General features: G+C 33.0%; 1 protein-coding gene across 1 annotated transcript in view; it reads right to left on the bottom strand.

The window, feature by feature from the left end:
- The window catches only part of LOC118282200 (elongation of very long chain fatty acids protein AAEL008004), a 38,297-nt gene extending 27,028 nt beyond the window's left edge, over window positions 1–11,269 (bottom strand). The window contains exon 1 of the mRNA XM_035603160.2: window positions 11,083–11,269. The gene's annotated coding sequence lies outside the window, so the exon portion shown is untranslated. The remainder of the gene's footprint in view (window positions 1–11,082) is intronic.
- Window positions 11,270–18,719: the final 7,450 nt, after the last annotated feature.

Below are 18,719 nucleotides of genomic sequence, written 5' to 3'. Positions count from 1 at the left end.
TTGTCAGTTTATTCTTCTCGAACAATGCATAACCATTGCATCTCTAAATAAAGCCTATCATCAAAGTACGCAAAGCCGACGACACAAAAGGATCTGAACGAAGCGACTTTGAAATGGGGATCAAAGGTTATTTAGCAAAAGTGATTTGAAAAGCCGCAGAGTCAGAGCCTGCATTTATAATGTGTGCTGCCCTCAATTATATTTCACGACTCCTATTCAAAGTTACGTCGTGTGGTTTTATGAATTCTATCAACATCTTATGGTTGGGAACGATTTTAGTCTTAGGTTTTCAGTGGTTAAAGTTTGTTATTTTTAGTTTATTTATGGTATAAGTTGGTAAACGAGCAGACGGATCACCTGATGGTAAGCAATTGCCGCCACCCATAGACACCCGAGGTGTTTCAAGTAAGTTGCCAGCCTTTTGGGGGTTAGAAATTTAAGGATTGTTACGGAATCAGGGATTGGGAAGAATGAGAAGGGGGTTATTGGACCTCCGTTTTATACAACCACATTATAAATACATTTTCATTGACCAACTGTCAATTAGAAATCACAGTAGTTGTAATTTTTCTTTTGAAATGTGTTTTATTTCAATATAATTTAAGGGTCATTTTCAAATGACAATCACTCAAAACTAACATGCATACTATACCTTAAAATTTCCCTATTCACCTCAATCCTAACAGTAAAGCCGACGCTAACACTGGCCATCTCCTATAAAACTTTCGTTTTGAATTATCGTAACTCCGGTCACCGTAATTGCATAATTACGGAGGTGTAACTATGTTGCACGCGATGTGGATGTGGGAACGTACCACTTGATTTGTACCTTGTCAGTAGGGGAATTAATGCGTATATTTTTTATGTATGTTGAATCAAGAAATGTAGAGATTTTTCTTGGTTCAACAAACATAAACTAACTGTTGTTTAACTATATGAGAAATGAATTATTTGTTTTGGGAATAACGCTTCTGCTTATTGCCACTAAAACTGCAGTAAGTCTGAATCTACGTAAAGTATTAACAAGCATTCCAGTATAATGTATACTTTTAATCATTTTATGTTATAAGTTCCATGGAATAGAGGTCGACCCCTAGCAATAGGTTCGAACCTATTGCCATAATATACTGGGCACAATCCCAGTCTCCGTAATAAAAAACACTAGTAATACTTTGCCCGACCTGGGAATCGAACACGAGACCTCTTGTCCGGTAACAAGGCAGTCGGCAGGCAGCAATAACTTAATCATAAATAGGTAATAATCACATAATAAATATACTAATCGATAATCATCAATAGACATAATAATCACTCCAGACGTGTAAATAAATTCCAAATTAATATATGTAACATACTATAATTATTCACATTCAAATTACTATTAATTAATTCTACAATATTATTTATTATACATTACATTAATATTTTTTGTCTTCAAGTAATTTGAGACAAAGTATACACTGACCTCGTATGTAATGAAGAATGCAAAATCAGTTGAAAATCTCGGTCACATTTTTATTACTAACATTAAAATCCGTCAAACTTGTTGTGTTCGAGTAATTTGTGACAGTCAGCTAAATAATGAGGACATCAGATTATCACGTTTCCTTTTGTCTACTCGTACGTGAAAATTTAATTTAACTTGTTAAATATTCATAAAATCGTTCCAGGAAATTCACGAACAAGCGACGAATTACTTAATATACCAATTAATTAATTAAGGGTATTGTAAATAATTAAACCAATTACACTTTCAGTAGTTTCTTTTTTCAAAATTTTAAATACTGTGTAGGTACGTTAAATTTTGACAGAGCACCTTGAATATAAAGTTTGACAAATTAGGTAAGCTGATGGACTTTATGCATGAGCATAGTAAAAACAACATATTATTATGCTCTGTTATATCCAGCTATCCTGATGAAATATATAGGAAATATTCGATGTGGCTATTCACACTATAACATACTTATGTATAAAATATTTTATTTTATGCGATAAATTGACTGTACAAATTGCACAAACGACACGAGAGAAAATCCTAGTGCGGGTAACTTTCTAATTAAGCCAAAAAAAATGTGTGTCCTACAAACCAAAAATTCAAATTCCAACTCATAATTTAAAAAAAAACAGTGACTCACAAACACTCATAAACGAACATAATTTTGCATTATTTTATAAAAATTCGCACCTCTTACTTTTATGACAACGATAATAAATCACAGAATTTTCTGTAAGTAGTAAACTTTCATAAAAAAAAACATACACCTATGTATGTCAGAACTACTCATACACGCGCAATAAGTAGTATTTGTACAAAAAAAAGTTAAATTATCGTCTTTCGCAATGCCAAGCAACCCACTACATATTGCATAGTATGTAATACCATCCTACTATAAATCATTCATAAAATGTATGCCATTCTTCAGAAGATGAACTCTACCGGTTTATAATGAGTTCAGTGTTGACCAGTAGCCTAGATTATAATATCATTGACCTTTCAATACCCCAAGATATTTTAAAGATATATTCTTTAAGCTGGTTTGTGATTAGGATTTAAGTTACTAGTGAAGATAAGCGTAAATAACTTTTTAATGTGTGTTCTATGCTTTTTCTTCTTGTAGTTTTTAATATGTACATTTATAAATATTAATTTTGAAGATTGATAACATTTTTCAGGTAGCATCAGTTTTTTTACACTCAAGTTACAAGCGGCTATTAGGTAGAGAATTATAAATTATAACAACTATAAATGATATTAAACTAACTAAACTTTAACTAAATAATAACTGTGACTAAAATATCTATCTATAACTTACTTAATTGTTTTAATAGTGGGGACTCTTCGTGTAAAATTAATAATATTGAACAAACATACTACATTTTTATTACCATGTATTCAAGATATGTATACTAAAAGATCAAATAGGTATGCAAGATTAATCGCTAAAAATAAAATATCCGTAAATCGTTCAATAACCTCACGACCAAAACAGAAATATTATTACTCAGACTAATAATAACCCTGACTAATAATATTGATGGACGTTTTTTAGGGACGAAAATCATCTAATGACTTCTCCCGCCTTGAGTGAGGCGAGAGGGAGTGTCAGACTCTTACTGACTAAAAACCAACACGTACCTACTCCAGCTGGAGCCCTGGTAGGTTAGGCAGTCCGTAGCTACGGATTATTGGTGGACTTTCTTAATATACTTAAGCGATGATGTGGCCAACGATGGAGCACGCCTACCTAACAGCAACCTGTTCACTCAGGACTTGAAGACACCCAAGTTATATTTTGTAGGAAACACAAACGTGGACTAATAAATTAATGAAGTTTGCAATATGAACAATAGGTAGATATCGTTACACATAAGTGAATAAACTAGAGGGCACCGTTTCAAACAGCCGGACGCAAGGTACGCAAGTAAAGGAAGTTTGGAAACTAATGCCTGCGCCCGCGACGTGCGTTGTGCAAACGAACTTGTGTTAGTTTTCGCAAATTAGAACGGGATGTTACTTGCTATCACGCTATTTTACACAATGTGTTGTGTTTTAGTGTATTTATTGTTTCGTATTGATGTATATGTGTTTATATTTTAGTTTGTTAATTGGTGTTTGGAATGTAGTCTCGTATTTTACTGTTAATATCTGAGAATATGTGGTTCTTATTTAAATAGAAATAAGTGTTCTAAAAATAAATCTTTTATATTTATGGCGACAACCATCGCTACCTATCCCAAAGCATCAATTTAATTCAAAATTCTTAGAAAAACCGATGGTATAAAGCTATAATATAATATATACAGTTATAAAGCAGCAATAGAATATAAAATAAAAGAAGTTTTGTTGAAGAACATTTAGAGCGCTAGCTACTACGATCCAAAATCTTTGGTTAACGCATATTTCTATTGCCATACTTATACATATTTACGTAAATATTGACCTATCACTAATCGTCAATAAACAATTTAAAGAGGTATGCAGATTCGATATTGTCTGTGTCAACACACGACGTGTAAAATGCGTAACCACAAATCGTTTAGGTCACACCTGGGTGTCATTTCAAAAAAACTTTACGTAATTATCGATTATCAAATCACACGCACCTATGAATTTTGTAGAATTAAGTAGTTCATCTAGTTATCTTATGGCCATTTTGACTAACTATCCCTAAACCGTCTATTTACTAAAAGTTACTTAGCATGAAGTAGGACCGAAGTTTCCCCTTTTTTAAGGGGAGAAAATCCAATGACTTCTCCCGCATTGAGTGAGATGAAAGGAAGTGTCAGACTTTTACTGACTAAAAACCACCCTGTTCCTACTCCTGCTTTCCGAACTGGAGCCCCGATAAGCCCGCTAGGTAATTCGCAGCTTCAAAACAGGCATCAGCCCTACTGGGCCCCATCTGTGGTGGTCTGATGGCTCGTTGAGGCGAGTGCGGATCACGACGCGCTACACACACGACCCCTTAGGTATTTGTATTGTTGGGTGCCACTATCCTAGCTTAGGGGTTTAGTAGTCTATACCTAGTTTGGTTGGTGAAGATTATAAAAAATAAAGAATATATCAAGGTCATAAATGACGTCACTCAGCGTAAAGAACAAGGGTTAAACCGCAAGTCATTTGTCACCAATATACCGTCATTTAATTCTATTCCAAGTAAACGTACGTATTGTAATTATAATCTAATTACAATAATTATATAACAGCCGGAAAACACAGTATGGTAATTGATGAAACGTTTCTATTCTGATCTTTATCAGTCCATGACCCTAAACGACGTAAATACTTATTACGCTTTAGCGAAGTTGATTTCCCTTCAATGCTACAGATGGTAATTAAAGTGGATTGCGTCCTTAGTTCTATTTGTTTTTTTTTTCACGTAACAGTACGATAGTTTTCTTAAAGGGAGCGAAATCATTCAATGGTTTATCTCGCCTTAGGTTTTATATCTAGCTACATACGACACAATGTAATCTTATATATAAATCGAAAATAATAAAAGATTAAAGCCCTCTGATGAATAAAAGAAGAAAGAAAGAGATTCCCTAATATTTTGAATGTAAACTTTTCTCTAAAAATATCATTAAAACACTAATCTAACAAGACAGTGAATAGAATATAGAAGATTCAATGTATAGATCGTATGAGTTTAATAACAATTGTACAATGTCAGCATCAACTCCAGACATTGACCCTTTCTGTTCATTTTAATGATGAGTGTTTATATTTTATTTGTCTAGTTGACTTAATATCTACATGAAACAAGCGTCAAATTTCGTCGTACAATAAAATGTCGATTCACTGCGTTTAACACGATAATTCGTCGATGCAAAAAGGCGCACATCACACAGCAAAATCTTGCATTTTCTCATTCCCACACATCAATGCTAATTATTATCAATTGTCAAATTATGTTCACCGTTTTTTGCTTTAACATAGAGCAAGATATTATGAGATGTTTATGTTTATATTCTATGCATTTGAATAGGGTAGATGACTAATTTTTATTTTAATTTCCGTCTAGTAGATTATTTTAAAACATTATATGTATTTTAGGTACGTTTTATACTTAGAAATGACGCTAGTTGCAACTCCTTAACTTAGATTCATTTTATGTAAGCACTGTATTTTTATTTCTTATACAAAAAATAAAAAAAATAATATGAAGAAAGATGGATAGTAAGTAATGAAACTGTTGGAAATTATGTAAAACTAATGTATCCTTCATATTAGGTAGGTATGTACGCGTAGGTACAGATGTGAGAAACTTTCTCAGGTAATAATGTAGTCATTACCTTTTACAAACAAATATTTTGAACAGCTTAAACAGGACCATCTCACTAATGTCTTTTTTATTCAAACTTTCAAAATAATAAATATGCAAAATTTCTTGTGAAACATAATATGATTTCATTGGGCCCAAATCGCTATGAATTTATTCGCGAAGTCTTTAAGTAAAAGTAACAAATTTATGGTTTAAATATTAAGTTAAACTGTCTATGTTGGGCAGTTTATATTCATTGGTGTATTGAGAATTTTCTAATATTGTTAATAAAATTAATTACTCTTTACATAACATAGATATTCTAAAGGCCTATATTATCTTTAGGCCAAACATATCTTGTTTGTTGTCCATGTAAAAAAAGTTATGTAAGTTCCTAATGTATTCGGTTAATTTATCATTCTTTCAAAAAACACAACACACTTGAGAAAGACAGCAAAACTAGAAACCAAAAAAATCTAAATCAGCTACATGGTACCTACATACATATAAATAAAATAACAGATCATTATTTAACTATGGAACGGGACATTTTCAGCAAATTACCTACAGACGCATGTTTTCTAATATTGCTTCAACCAAATTAAATACATTTAAATGCACAGCTACGCATAGGCAGCAGTATAATAAATCTAATACGTTGTAATGTTTCTGGTTTCCAAAACGGCCGTGGGCGGTGGCCACCGAGACAAGTCAGGTGTTCCACTTGTCCATACTAACGCAATAACCCGAAATTACCATCACTTTTCTCACTACCTGTTTGCTACTAAAAGTTATTAATTGTTCTATGAATAGAAGACTTTGTTTTCTTGTCTACTAGGGAAGGAAAAAGAAAATTATATGTTAGTTGTAGTAGTTATTCTCATTTAGTTACGAAATGCTACGATTATTTCTTCACAATAAGAACATTTCATATTTTCCTTATATTTCAATTCATTCTTCCTAGTATTCTTCTGATTCACATTTTTTATACCTATATTATAAATCAACAGCCTGTAACTAGCCACTGCAGACCAAAAGCCTCTTTACAACGAAAGTTTGACCATTAATCACCACGCTTGCTCAATGCGGCTTGGCGATTGCAAACTTGTAATTAGAAATTATAAGCCCTGGTTTCCTCACGATATTTTCCTTCACCGTTTGTCAGTGTTGTCTAAGTAATCGTAGGAAGTACATATAACTTGGAAAAGTCACATTGGTACTTGCCTTTGGTTAGGTTTCAAACCCGTCTTAAAGCTGTGGGCCACCACGATTATAACTAGTTACTTCCACGCGGTTTCAGCCGCTCTGCTTAGCTCCTATTGGTCATATCGTGATGTTTTATAGCTTATAGCCTTCCTCGATAAATGCACTACTTAACACAAACATAATTATTCAAATCGGATAAGTAGTTCCGGAGATTAACGCGTTTAAACAAAACAAACACAACTAAACTTCAACTTTATTTTATTAGTATAGATTTTATTCAATCCAAGCAAACTTGCTTCGAAATTATGAGTGGCAGTTAGTTGATACGTGTTATAAGCTCTCCAATCAAAACCGTTTCGAGTTCCAATAACTACGGCTATCGTTTAACTGACACACATATCTATTCCGGATCACAACACCGAACGGAATGTTGGACGTTACGCAATTATCTTCAAGTCGATAGTTTGCCCTACAGACCTAGAGACAGATATCAAAAAATATATCGAGAAAACTGCTATTTTATACCTTAACTAGCTTTTATTAGAGTGGAGATTCCGTTGAGAATTTCGAATGAAAAGTAGCCAATGTGTCTCGTTGATATTCAAAGAAGGGTTTAAGAGGTTTTGTTACTGTCAATAAACAAACGAAAAAACATATCGTAATATGGAATTATAAGATAAATGCAATCTTTTAGTGGTTGTAAGCGTCATTGTGAATAAAGAGATATTAATTTCGATTCAACCTGCCAATTTAATACAAGAAAAATGAACCTTAATGTATTCAAATTAAAATACATAAAATTACGTACCAACATAATTTTATCTAAATCCAATCAACCATAATTCTTGAATAAAAACAGCAACACTTTTGAATTTATAATTAGATCAAATGACATCACTTAAGTGGTTTTATAAAAAAGCATGGGTCTTCTTAACCGGAATAATACGGAATTTAATTACAAATGATTAACTTGCTTTTTAACTTGGGTTGAATTAATGAAACGTTGTGTAGAACCTGATTCAATGACTGCATCACAAACACGTATATTATATGTATATTTGACGTATATATTTCTGTATCTATAATATGTCTTTTGTGTTACATTTTCCCTGTCTTCAACGGTTTTTTGCTATGGCAATACCAAGTTACATAGTATCACATAAGTGGTTCGATTTTATAACAAGGCAATAATTATAAAATTACTATTAGATATAGGAGACGAGTTTATAGTTATACAATTAGCAACATTCTAGGCTCCATGATACTAAGAATGTTTAAGACCTATAGTGGTAAACGATTTTGAGTACTCTATCAATGACGTAAGGCGTAAAATAACTTATATGCTATTTTTACACGACAATAAATAATGGCAATTACCTAATTATACTTTCTGAAGAGTACAATATGTCAAAGTGACACGATTTAATTGATGTAAGTACATATATTAAATGTTATTCGAACACCAACATACATATTGTGACATTTGTTTAATTATTAAAAACAAGTATTTAGCAAAACAAATTCGCATGATTATAATTACAGGTATGCTGAAATATATGTACATATAAGCGTGTAAGTACATAAATATTGATGTACGCAAGTTAGCATTTGAGGCCTAAGGTTGGGCTAGGCTTAATATAGGCAGAAATTGAAGGCATACAATTATATACATTTTTACGTAATGTTAATCCTATATATGTATATATTTATTAATTAGGGGGCAAACGAGCAGACGTGTCACCTAATGGTAAACGATTGCACCGCCGCCGATGAACACCTACACTACCAGAGGAATCACAAGTACGTTAAAAAGGAGTTATTATTTGTATAATAATATTAACAATTATATGCTTATGTTTGTATTATTTTACAAGCACAAAGAAAATTACGCATTTTTAAGAAAATTTTAAATATATAAATATACTTAACAAAAAAATTGCTCATTCTAATAACCATCCGTGTAGGTAATGAATGTGAGCAATTTTGAGCAAAAAAAATGTAAGAGTAATATAATTATTTTCACTTTTTTAACATAATTTTACATGGCTTTGTTATATAACTGTCTTTACTTGTGCAAATAAACACGCAAAGGTGAACAGTTTAAATCATAACAGCGAATAGTAACCTAGGGGTCAGGCAGTAATATTCACTGCCAATTAAATACACTTGTAAATGAGCTGATGACCATGTTATGCTAATTGTTTCATTGTTTGTTCATTGTTTCTTATAAATTTTCATTAATTGTCATATCATGACATAACAGTTTGTCTTTTATTTTGCAAAGAATTTGTAAAATTGTTTGAAACGTCACTATAAAGGTACGCTTGTATAGAAACTCATACGATCCGCATCGTACGGACCGCATCATCGGCAATGCCTACATGCGATGCGTGCTGATGATGTCATACAGAATGCCTACGATGCGTGCGATGCGTACGATGCGGGCCTGTGGACGCTTATCTTAAATCAGTAAAACTGATAAAGTTATTTTGTGTGTGTTTGTCTGTTTGTTTGTAAGCTTTACTACTGTCTTATACACTTGGTATATACTGATTATGATTCAATTGGTTTGTAGACAAAGAAGTTGTCTCAATTTTCAGACTAATCTACTGAGTCATTGTCGATATATTACAGAAGATATATGAATTAGAATATTGCTATAAGGCTATATGATGGCCAAGCAATAAGTTTTCTATTGACGTGAGTAAAATCACTAGCAAAAGTAGGCAATAAAGTTCATAATTAGTATCAATGCTATTGCAAGTAGCAAATACTATACGTCATTGCTCAATGCTGCATTCGATATCAGCAGTAATCAATATTAACATTTCAGTATTAAATAGTCATATAATATTTTATAATTTCTTCGTAGTACAATCTTTTTTTGATTCTGACTTTGATTTGCTTACTTTAAACCATAATTATATCAAGTTCCAGCACTTTTTATTACAGTACTGATCGATCAAGGAATAACAGTCAAAATGCTTCATGAGTGAGGGAATTTAGATAATTTTGTATCAATTTTTAAGTTTTTGAATGGTTTAGAGTCTAAAACGTGGTGCTAATATCAAATTAAGTTACTGTTCCACAAAAACATACTTATTGGAATAAATATGTTTTTTTATATCGTCTTTAACCCCCGAAGAGGTAGGCAGAGGTGCACATTAAAGCACTTTATGCCATATAAATATGTTTTTATTTTGTTTATAGAGAGTCATTAGAAAACGCCATATATCTTCAAATTCACATAACCGTTATAAGCAGGAACTGTCGAAAAATTATATAACATTATATTTTAGCATTACTTTAGTTATAATAACTTAGTTAATTAAAGTAATTAGTTAAAAAGTTGTTAACATAATTGTTTACTGAAGCTCCTATGTTAACAGGTTGGCAGTTATTTTTAACTTTTACTTTGAAAGTGTTACGCATTAAACTGTAACTCATTTGAATAATAAACTCAGACAGTTTAAATTTTTGAGTATTTTTACAATTATTGTAATATAATACCGTTAGCCCTGTTTATTTATAATTGGGAAAGCAAAGTGATGGTTTAATCAGATCCGATATCTAACTATTAAAAATTATGTGCTATAAACACCAACGAATAACCTAACAACAATTACCTAGGTACATAAATACCTGTGTAGAGTAATTTGTTCAATTTGGAAAAACACAGCAATTATTTTTCCAACCTGTAAACAAACTTACACAGTTATATGATTCCAATTATTATCATGAACTTAAGCAACAAGTTCATTAAAAGTAACTTAAACATTATATTAATATGGGTTGCATAATAAAAATAATCAAGCTTAGGACACAAATCAGTGATTTCGAAAAATCAAAGAAAATCTTTTTCTTTGTTAGAAGGCTCTATATCAAGTCCACGATTGCCGCACCATAATTTTTTTCTATAATAAGCTAAAACTATGGTAAAAGTGTCGGTGTAACACAAATTTAATGGCACACAATAAATATTAGTTTCAACGTAAAATTACTAAACTAGGTTATCAACGATGTCACATACAGTCGAATCATACTTTCTAAAACAAATCACATATTTCATGTAATAACAACTCAAAAGAAAAATAACAGAAACACTAACCTTCGCTGTTATTGATGCGAACGACGAAAAATATTTAAAAAAATCACTTAAAAAAGGAATATTTTCAAAAATACGAATCCTTTTTTGGATTTTTATTTAAATCACTCGCGATTTTCGAGTCGCTCCAATGGGAGGCACGAGCGACTGGCGCGGTGATTTGAAGGCAACTGAGGCTGTTTTAGCAAACCTGCGCGCACGCAACGGACAGTTTGAAACCTCCGGATGAATGAAGCCTAGTTTACAAGAAGTGGGCGTAGTGCTCACTGGCTTTTGAAAAACTAGTTCAAAACTTATCGCGTATAGTATTTTTGAGTACTCTTAAAGTTTTTATGTCTGTTTATTGTCTAGCTATAAGTAGCTATTGTATAGTAGTATTGTTTTGTAATACCTATAGTATTTGATAAGCTGTTAGGATATTGATGTAAGAAATTGTTACGTTAGTGTTTGTTTAAATATAAAACTGTAAAATTTCAATTATAGATAAGAAGTCCAATAACAATTTTCAGTAATTAGTTTCAAAATTAATAAGTTCTTGGGCTTTATTTTTATTTTTATACAAAAGTAGTATGAAAAAGCTGTAATTTTTTCTAATAAATTTAGTGGAATTTAAAATTAGTGGAATAAAGAAAAAAATTAGGGGAATCCTAAGTTGAAAACTGAAAAAATCTTAATAATTTCCACTTATAAAATTGTTGATTAAAATCAGTTAAATAATAAATGATAAAGGAATTACGTAAAAGCACTACATTCTATCAATCTATAGAACATCAGTTATGCCAAATCCATATTTTAATATTATGTAATACATAATTGCCTGCCAGATTGTTTGTGAAAAGTCTGACAGTGGATTTAGTGATTAACTGGTGAATGCTATTTGCAGAATTAAAGTAGGTATTAGGTTACGCTTTTCTGAAAAATAATCAAATATCTATAGTAGCACTAGTTAATTTGAGTCATGTCTAGAAACTAGGTTGCTCTCATCATCATATCAGCTACAATATAGACGATAATTGCTGAACATAGGCCTCCCGCAATGACTTTCAGATAGGTCGTTTGCAAATGACCTTGCTCCGGTAAGTGCAACGTAAGTTGCTCTAACTCCTTTAAAATACAGATACAATGACAATTCAAACATCAATGATATTAATAAATTAATGTTTATGTATACTTAGAGAAAAATTAAAAATAAATTAGTGTGTTTTCGTGTGCGTGTTTCTATCAAACTGGCAATATAGTATAGGTAGAGTTTTTTTTTAAACCGTTGCCCCACACAAAGGTTTTGTTCTGTGTCGTGGGGTGCGTTTACAAGTTCACTTACACATGGCATCCAGACCCGAAACAACAATACTCGTAGTTAATCACACACAGAGTAGCTCCGTGCGGGAATCGAACCCACTACCCAGCCACCACGCTTACAAAGCAGTCAAAAAGTACTTCAATTGTACAAAAATATTTCGTTTTGTTTAATAAGCATAATATTTTAATTAGTCAAGCTAATCAGCAATTGTACACCAATCCTTATTCGCTTGTTAGTCAATTATCAATTTCGACACTGTTGGTAATCGTTATAGTAAATATACAAGCATTGCCGAGTACGTTCATACGAGTATTAGCAATCGATACCTCGCCTAGCCTAGGGTTGATAGCCTTTGTAATAAATACTGAATTCATAGCTACAATTTAATTCATATGCTGCGTTAATATAATAATCGCGCCGAGTGACACTTTTTATCGGATAGGAGGACAAATGATGGCATTAAGTTTTAAGTGGGTCATAAAATATATATAACTCAAAGGTGACTGACTGACTGACTGACTGACATAGTGATCTATTAACGCACAGCCCAAACTACTGGACAGATTGGGCTGAAATTTGGCAGATAGATGTTATGACGTAGGCATCCGCTACAAAAGGATTAATAAATATTCTTTTTAATCCGAGCGAAGCCGTGGGTAAAAGCCAGTGTATTATGATTTCGAATTTTATGACAAAACAAATAAAATTAATAAAACATATTATGTATTATTTTTTTACATTTTAGTTTAGTATTATCATAGTAAATACAATGTAAAATGAATAAATTATTGGTCAACCCTAATTTTATAATTCGCTAACTAATCACACGTATTCAAAATTCACAAATAAATAAATAATGCTTAAATACAATACAATTTAAATATTTATTAATTAAATGACAAATCAATTTTGAAAATGTATGCATAATTTATTTTTGCACACAATGGAATAATATTTTACTTTTAGTTCAGTCATTAACTCTTTCATTAGATATCATTTATATACATATGTATAATTATTTATAATCCTCTAAAATGACTCTTTTAAATACAACTTCTTGAATACGAAATTTAAATACTTAATTAATTATTATGTTATCGGCTTACTCACGTAACTGTTTGACGAGGAACTCGACTATTTTCAGCTACGGACTACATAGCAGGTTTACCGAGGCTTCAGCTAGAAAAACAGGAGTAGGAACGGGGTGGTTTTTAGTCAGTAAGAGTCTGACATTTCCTCTCTTGTCCAAGGCGGTAGAAGTCATTGGAGGTGGATAATTTTCCTCCCTAGAAAAAAAAATGTGACTATGTCCTAATTAAAGTACCATTGTTTTGTGTTTACATATTAAATATTCTCTCCACATTATTTTTTTTTCGATTGTATGTAAAAGTAAATATTCAAATACTGTAGCTGGCCAGTAAGTTATTACATTGCGGGGTCTACATTGGTTTCACTTCGCCCATATATTGGGCAAACGTAGCTCGCACATGTACAAGCACGTGTCCAGTTGAATGTAGCCATACGAATAGAATGTGTTTACTATAGCCAATCTATACACGTATTATTTAGCATTGAATCTATTAATGGTAAGAAAGTATGCGGTAAGAGTTGTAGTGAGTATAATTTCTTACCGACTTAAAAAAAGGAGAAGGTGCTATGTTCGGATATTTGTATACTGTCAATAACTTATCTAGGTATCTGTAGTTTAACTTTTTTTTTTTCAAGAGTGGACTGTCATTTAAAGGAGTTACAGCAACCTAGTTGGTAGGCATGACTTACATTAGGTTTTTTTGGAGGGAGACACTCATCCATTGACTTTTCCAACCTTGGGCGACACGAGAGAGAATGTCAGACTCTTACTGACCAAAAACCACCCCGTTCCTGCTTCTGCCCTTTGAGTCGGATCCCCGGCTTAACTTAGACATAGAAAAAATAATATGTTATTTTTCTATGCAGATTTAAGTTATATTCCGTTATAAGAAAATGTATAATCCCATCAAAAACATCCTGTAAAAAACCCAAGTCTCGCAGCTCAGTCTTTCTACCGTCAAAAGTTGTGAGATCCATGTAATACCAAGTCGGTTAATCTATTTAGTGTCTACTTGAAGGACCTTCTGTCTTAAGTTATTACATAAGTTATTATCATGCCAATATTAAAAATATTTAACGTTTTAAACAAATAGATCGACTTGGACATCGCTTGATTTGATTATTAGTATGTATCACACTACACAGCACGACGGGCCAGCGACCAACAGGAACGAGAGTTTCAATCGCGTGAGGCGCGAGAGACTAAAGAATCTAATATAATATTGTAATATTCATTTTGTTTTCATGCGATGTCCAAGTCGATCTATTTGTTTAAAACGTTAAATATTTTTAATATTGGCATGATAATAACTTATGTAATAACTAAAGACAGAAGGTCCTTCAAGTAGACACTAAATAGATTAACCGACTTGGTATTACATGGATCTCACAACTTTTGACGGTAGAAAGACTGAGCTGCGAGACTTGGGTTTTTTACAGGATGTTTTTGATGGGATCTCACTTCTTTTTGTAGAGCCTTTCTTTTTGATACCATCTACTTCTAACGAATTTTGTTAAAGGTCTTATGATATTTTCTTATTTTTATATGTAGTCTTCCTCTTTTTCTTTTCCGGTACTACTTCTTGAGCTTCAGCCACAGTTTTTCTCAAAGCCCACTCCCTGTCTCTATGGGCTTTTCTCGGAGGCTTTGATGTCTCAATTTTTGACAAGTCTGGACGGTAAATTTTATATATAACAGATTTAAATTATAATATATTGTTTTATTAGATTTTCGTACTTCAAGACATGTCCAATCATGTGTTTTTCATTACGTCGACCATTTTACAAGTAATAATGTTGTTCAGTTTCATGGGCTAAACACACCCTTACCCACCCTATACCCCCTCCCTTGCCTCATATGGTAGGTACCTATCTACACCTATTAAATTTCAAACTGCATCAATAACTTTGTAATCCCATATAAATATATGGGATTACAAAGTTATTTATGCAGTTGGTGTATTTGGAAAACTGGACCGAAATTACAAAATATTTAAGTTTTCCCATGATTAAGACACTAAACTCTATATGTATTCCAAATATGAAGCTTCTAAGTCTGCTAGAAGTGCCTTGGACTTTTGATGATCGGTGAGTCAGTGAGTGACAAAATTTAGAAACTTTGACAAGTTGTCATTCTTAAACTACTGGTTCAAATTGACTGAAATTTTAAATATTCCGTGTTTATACAATGCCGGATTAGTTACTGAAGATTCAGGTTTCTTGCTTTATCCACAACCGAATTATAGGGGGTCGAAAAAGGCCCGAATTGCTTCGAGAAAAGGATGGTACGGCCGTGCCGCTTTTTTTTGCTCGACTTGGCGGGCACTGCCGTGCCCCCAGATATTAATAATATGAACAATTGTATATAGGAATAATTTAAAGTGAGAATGTTTTGAAATTGATCATTGTTTTAATTAATTAAATCACACTATAATATTATAATTGTGAAAGTTTGTTTGTTTGGATGTTTATCCGTCAATCACGCTGAAACTACTGAACGGATTTTGATGAAATTTGTTATACGGACAGGATATAAGTTGACTTGAGTAATACAATATTATCCCACTGGAAGTCGCTGCAAAAGTTAGTAAATTATAATTATTTTACATAAAATGCAATTCAATTACATACAAACTTTACTGTTTAAATGAACGCATTTAAACAATAAAGTTTTATAAATCATTAATTAAACTATACTTCAATAGAAATTCTAATGTCATTCATGATCAAAGGTAAATTATTAAAATAAGTAGGTACATTTATTATACAGTTAATAAAGAAAACCAATTCAATAATAACAGTGACTCACGGGAAACAAACATTAGCTTGAGAATTAGTTTTATTTTGATTATTATATTTTATTTTCAGTTATAATTTTATATCTAAAAACAAAAATAAGACAATTAAACTTTACAACTCTCAAAAATTATTATGTACCTATAAGTCGATACAATCTAAGAGGTCAACTCTGACGTTTGTCAGTCTATGTACCGCTATAACTAGTCTATGTACTCCTATGAACGTCAATGTAAAAAATCTAATTTATAATACACTCAGCGGCACGGAAAGTGGCCCAAGTACGTTATGTTGTTTATTATCAAAATGAAAAGCGAAATAGGGATTTTTTGTTGTTGTAAAACTTAAATGTTTATTTAGATCTTATATGCTAACGATTAATTAACAAAAAAGTGAGGTAATTTTAATAAAATTGTACAAAACCAGAAAAGGCACGAAACTTGAAGTTTTAAAAAAATGATTTCAAATTAAATTTACAAATTAAAGCTATGGTACTTAAAATTAATAGCGGGTATTTCCACCCCTGGGTCTGATGACCGCCTGCAGGTGGTCAGGCATGCTGTGGATTATGTTTTTAATGTCCACTTGGGGTTATTCATCCCAGACGGCCATCAGAGCGGTTTTCAGTTGACCGATAGTCTCTGGAGGGTTGGAACTGGATCGAATGCGTTTTTTAAGCATGTCCCAGACATGTTCTATGGGTTTCAGGTCTGGGCTTCGGGCTGGCCAATCCAATTTCGTGATTCTCACCTCGGATAGGTAATCATCCCTGTATGAGTTCAGGCATTGTCTTGCATTAAAATGAAATCTTCGCTACCGAGGAATGCCACGAATGGTAAAATGTGTTCTTGAAGGATCTCTCTAATGTATCGCACTGCTGTTAGACGACCAGCTACGACTACCAACTCTGTGCGTGCGTCTGAACAGATCCCTGCCCAAACCAAAACTGATCCACCATGGAAACAAACGGTTTGTGTGGTCGTTATTGGCAGAAACCCCTCCCAATGCCTTCTCCACACACGTTCGCGGCCAGTTGGAGCTCTTAAGACCACTCACCATTCAACTGTCCACAGAACTTTGCTCCACTGCTCGTGAGTCCAACTAGCGTGTTCGCGAGAAAATCGAAGTCGAGCTACACGATGGTGCCGGAGCAGTTCTGGACCTCGAGCTGGTCTACGAGCACTCAGATTCTGTTCCTCTATTCTCCTTCATATTGTCCGCCCACTTACGTTGACCTCTCTTGCCGTTTGTAGTCGCTGCCGAATTTCAACCGTAGTAAGGAACCGATTTTTCAAATTTCCAAAACCATAAATCGGTCATATCGTGCTGATGTACACCTAAAACCGCTTTCTGGTCTCCTTATGTATAGGCCGGTCTGGTCGTCTCTTTTCAAGGCGAATCTTAGTGTTTTACGCGGTACATTTAAAGTTTCAGCAATCTCTCGCTGCGTTCGCCACTGGCTCCGAAGCAAGACAGCTTGAGCAACTTGAGCTGAAATTAGGGTCATTATTTTTCAGTTTTGGCATCATTAATTATTGCAGATTAAGAAAAAAATTCAACAATAAAGATTGAAAGCACGATCATTTGATTATCGAAGTTTTACTCACTCGTGTTCTTTTGCGTTCCAATAAAAAACTAACGTTAAGCGTCACAATAAATATACAAATGAACTTTGTTGTGCTTACCATCTTAAATTAACAGTAGCATTAATGTCCTGACAAACTGCCACTTGAAATTTTCATACGCGATAACAAAATCGCCTGTTATCGGTCTGTTTATGTTTGGGCCACATTCCGTGCCGCTAAGTGTATTAATTCATTACTTCTCTGTATGAGTAATCCATACACGTTCGTAAAGAATATCATTTATAAGCATCTACTTTATCTTTATAGAAATGCCACAAAAAGCTTTAAACAGAGAGGAGTGGAAGGAGGGTAGGGAGGCTTTTGCCTTTTAATGGGATTCAAAGTATTAATGTTTAAGTACTCCATATTTCTATCTGTTATAACTTAAATTATTTCCAAAATTGCAACGTCACGCCTTTTAACCCCGAAGGGGTAGGCAGAGGTGCACATAGTGGCATATAAGTGATGCCACTGTACAACGTGCACCCACTTTTCACTATTTGTGTTATAAGTCCCATGTAATAGGGAGTGAGCCTATTGCTATATACTGGGCACAATTCCAGACTCCGTCCTACTAATGAGAAATTTTCGAAAATCCGAAAAATGCCTAGTAGTTTCTCGACTTGCCCGGCAGTCGCCCTTGTGACCTCTCAACCACCGAAGCAGTCATTTATTATTTCCAAAATTGTTTTTGAAATGGCGCTTTTTATCCTGCAATTGTTTCAAATTCTTTACGACGATTTCACAAGGCGAGTCTAATTATTCATAGATAGGATTGGCGGAAATAAATAAAAGTGAAATTATGAATACTTAAAATATTGTTAGATTCC

Source organism: Spodoptera frugiperda, chromosome 20, assembly GCF_023101765.2.
Source record: "Spodoptera frugiperda isolate SF20-4 chromosome 20, AGI-APGP_CSIRO_Sfru_2.0, whole genome shotgun sequence".
Taxonomy (NCBI): Eukaryota; Metazoa; Arthropoda; class Insecta; order Lepidoptera; family Noctuidae; genus Spodoptera; species Spodoptera frugiperda.
The sequence above is the reverse complement of the archived record's forward strand: the minus strand, read 5'-3'. Positions and strand labels throughout refer to the sequence as shown.